The sequence below is a fragment of the Schistosoma mansoni genome, chromosome 6, assembly GCF_000237925.1.
Source record: "Schistosoma mansoni strain Puerto Rico chromosome 6, complete genome".
Classification (NCBI taxonomy): domain Eukaryota; kingdom Metazoa; phylum Platyhelminthes; class Trematoda; order Strigeidida; family Schistosomatidae; genus Schistosoma; species Schistosoma mansoni.
The window spans coordinates 3353172-3357642 of NC_031500.1; the positions used below are offsets into that span (position 1 = coordinate 3353172).

General features: G+C 37.4%; 1 protein-coding gene across 1 annotated transcript in view; it reads right to left on the reverse strand.

The window, feature by feature from the left end:
- The window catches only part of Smp_123250 (hypothetical protein), a gene marked incomplete at its 3' end in the record, with an annotated part of 23335 nt that overhangs the window by 17614 nt on the left and 1250 nt on the right, over window positions 1-4471 (reverse strand). The gene's annotated exons all lie outside the window — the stretch shown is intronic.

Sequence of the window (4471 nt, forward strand, 5' to 3'; positions counted from 1 at the left end):
TGGGTTGGTGAATACGAAGAGTACATGCAGGGTATTTGGAATACCTTGATTTCCAAAGCTGTAGAATCTTGAGGAAACAAATGGTATATAAACCTATTATTGACCAACAACTTCTAAGCTCAAGGATCTCCATACGTTCTTCTACTACCTTATGGATTAGACCTTTAGATCAAAAGGTTGATGAGTATTCGTTTAAGAAAACAAACTTGATCGGTTTAGATGACCGGGCAGTATCACAGTGTGTGTGCTACTGATGTCGACAGATATAAGTAGTATGCATCATCAATCGAAAGTGAAATGTCTGGTGGCAAAAGGTTAAGAAGATCGGAGAGAAGGGAACAAAGACAGAGAATGAAATCTGAACCAATTGATTGACATTTTCCAAATGAATTATTTACTATATGGTTCTCAGATTTTACTAAGACGTTCTGTAATTTTGTGTTGAAATATATTCGATTGTCCCCACTTGTGTTCTCGTTCACTATACAGTACGTACTATTTATGGTGCTAAGTTGTAACAGATTTTATATGTATTGAATGAAAAGTCAAACTCAGTCTTCTCTCTAAGCAACTCGAACAAAACTAACTATGCTCATTACTGGACATTAGACATACACAAACGATCATATCAGAACCTCAGTCGATCATTCTCAGTGTAAGGTCTACCATGATGTACTGAATGGTCTTTTCGTTCTGTTATGAGACTCCTCAGTAGTGTCCATCCATGACTTCGTCACTTGGAATCGAACCTAGAATCCTTAGTCTGTATCAAGTGTGAGAAAAGCATCCAAGATAATCAGATGTGATTAGAATTGTACATCACTTGATTTCGGCTCACTGGTCTAGGGGTTAAGTGCTGTCACACAATTCTATTGGTCCTATTTTTGTTCTACAGTGGGAGTTCTTGGTTGTGCACTGCTGAGGAGTCCCATATCGAGGTGAAACGATTGTCCAATTCCTCTGATTTTCCAATGATGATCTAACTAAGATCAATTCATTATACAAACTGTGAAAATCCTACAACCTCAACAAATAACTCCTATACTACTAAAAGTTTAGTTATTGTTTAAGAATAATTGTGATGATAAGTAATTTGTGGAAATTTTTAGACCTTATCAACATTAAAAATTCATTGTGTTTTAATGATAGAATCCACAATAAAATCTGCCCCCAAATGCCCTGGTACCGCCGAGAGTGGGAAGAGTCCGCTCACCCTCTCAAAATGCTCTTACATGGCCACGCGTATATAGCCCCTACCAGGGAAGTCCTACTCACTGCCTTCTCACAGTGGCATTACTGTTGTTTACGAAATTGAGAGGACGAAGAGCGAATGTCTGACGCTTTACCCAGGTTGGTGGACACTCTCCGTATCCACCTAGGAAAGTTGGAACACCCTCATTCCAAACCAATGGTACACATGGGCTCCAGCATCCTGAGGGAACAAATGGCGTATGAATCAATCGTTGGTCACCGGCTACCATGAGGCTTCATCTCATCACGATGCTCTACTGCCTTGTGGATCAGATCTTCAGGCCAAAAGCTCCGGGTGTGGTCCCCTTAAGAAAATCATCTGCTTCGGTTTGGGCACCTGGGCAGTATCCCAGCCCACACACAAGTCGAATGATTCATGCGGCGCATGTCTATTTGGTGCCTCCTTGTACCAATATTTATGTGTTCAAATAAATACCAATAAAATCTATGTAAAATAGAACTCAGTTTAATTAAGCACTAATTAAAGTATACTAATTAACACCTAATACTATCATAATATACTCACTTCATAGAAATAGATTTATTACAATGGTAACCTATATACATTTCTCCGGTCAATCATTAGTTAACCATATGGAACTTAAAAAAATTGAAGATATTTGATTAGTCGCCATGGAATTTTCATGAAATAGTTAACTTTCAATGATTAAGTGACAAAGTTGGACCCTTGCTTACGATAATATTAGTGTTGTTAGAGGTATTCCGACCGTTGCTGTTACCTTGATGTGGTGGTCGGGCTTGTCTATCATGATGAACCAATTGAGCTATACTGACTGAAACAATCGTTCCTCAAGATCCTATCATGCCAGATAGGTCAGTTGAAGAGTGGTAATACTAAAAGCAACGAACCCAAGGTCCGAAAGCGAAGTCGTACTTCTGACTGTACAGAGGTATGACGTCAGTAAAGTGTTTCCTTCAGACAACCAGCATAACAACGATGCTGCCTTACCACTAATTAACAAATATTTATTAACACCTAATACTATCATAATATGCTTATTTTATAGAAATAGATTTATTTCAATAGTAAACTACATACTTTAAAGCCGAAAAAATGCATTTTTTCCAGTCAATCATTAATTAACCATATGGAACTTGACATAAAATTTTCATGAAATAGTTAACTTTCAACGATTAAGTTACAGAGTAGATAGAAAACCAATGAAAACTTGTTTATAATTGTTCTGTATATACATAATCATGTTATGTAATCAAAGTTGTTTTATTTATGAAGTTAGAAAAAGAATCATACCGATCATTGATAGTCAGTCAGTCAGTCAGCTACAACGTAGGACCAGGCACATGTATGCATCGGTCGAAGTTGCCATATCTCGTTACCACAACAAGATCAACACCGGATTCATAGTAGTTAATTTAGTGGTGGTGGTAGTATATAAAAGATAGGTTGTATATAAGGATATAGTATAGGAAGGAAGACAGATATGAAGCAATTTTAATCTCAAGGTTTAAGGGAAGATAAAGAGTATATACACCTACGCCATTGTGATCGATTCTGAGCATTGTCACCTAGAGTCTCCAACCATTGATTACAATTGTCACGCGGACCCCAACGTAGAAGTCTGCATCTACCGACATGGCTCAGACTAGAAGTTAGTGACTTCACAGACTGATGCCACGTTTTGGTTTGGCCGCCCCTAACTTTCTTCCAACCATCCCCTACACTAGTCAGCATAGCGCGTCTTGTTAATCGGTGTTCAGGCATACGTAACACGTGGCCTAACCAACGCAGTCGATGAAGATTCATCACCTCATCAACTGATTTACCATCATTTCCCAATACCCTGCGTCGAACCTCACTATTACTTAACCGGTGATCCCAGCAGATGCGAGCAATATTTCTAAGGCATCTGTGGTCAAATACTAGTAACCTACGAGTATCTTCTACTCTTAATGGCCGTAAAGTAGAACAGAACGAACTGCTGCGCAGTATACTAGTCCCTTAATTGATAGACGGATATCTCGTCTTCGCCATAGGTGACGTAAGTTGATATAGGTTAAACATTCAACTTTAGGATAGAAAAGTCAGTTTACAAACAGAATTTCATCTTATCTGAGATTTATCAGCTGAATGTACTTGAATCCTAGAGTTGATTTCTACCCAGTATCTTTTGCTTCAAATGCCTAAAGCGTTATCCATCTAGCTACTGAATCCAAATAGCCACTTATATATGCAACTGGTATGAATTTTGCTTTAATTTGTAATGGTTTGAACGAAACTCACATCCCAGATTCCAATGCTAACCAAATTATATCTATTCTATGTAAACTTATGATATGATAGTTAATAGCAAGGTGATCTGTACAGGAAGTACATAGGTCAACTAAGAGTGATCAAAACTCAATCATAAATATCAACATAGGGATAACTCAAAAGTCATTTTAAATTAAATTAGTTCAACAAAATAATTGATATCGTTTGCTTTCCTCTTCTCCTCTTCTAGATCTACTTATGAATCTCCAATTATCATTTGAGATGTAGAGATTTTGTGAAGATTATTTTGAATTTGTAGGTGATATTCATCATGAATTAACCTTAGTTACAGTACCATTGAAGTTTAGCGATCATTGGACAGGCTTTACATTCTAGTATAAGACTTTCTAAAAGTACAGAACAATAATAACTCCACAGGATGAGTTCAGTGAGTTCCCGTCTCGTGATAAGCTAATGTATAATCTTTGGGTCACTGAGTTGACATTCAATCGTTTACAATCCCATTGTTCTTATGGAATTTGATGGGTGGAGTTCAACGATATCGGATATGAGTCAGTTTAAGGATTCATCTTTAGAAAGAAGTCATTAGGGTCAATCTGTGATTATATGATTGATAAGTACTGGTTAAAGAGTTCTATACCAGGATTAGTCAATCATATGGATAATCTTTAAAAAATGAAGTGTTTAATCCATAAATGCGATTAAATTCATTTAGTATTGTTTATTTGAATCTTCCCATCGATTTGTTAGGACTGCAACTGATCAGTCTCTAATTGGTATATGTGCATACTGTGCGTATTGCCTCGATATAGCCTTGATTCACAAGCATTATAAGCAAATATGGATAGTGGCTAGCAGTGGAATACAGGATGCGCGTTTCGTCCTATTCGGGACTTGTCAGACGGATGTACCTGCATGTCAGAGTTGATTTCACTCTGGGACTCGAACCCAGTACCATACGCTTCA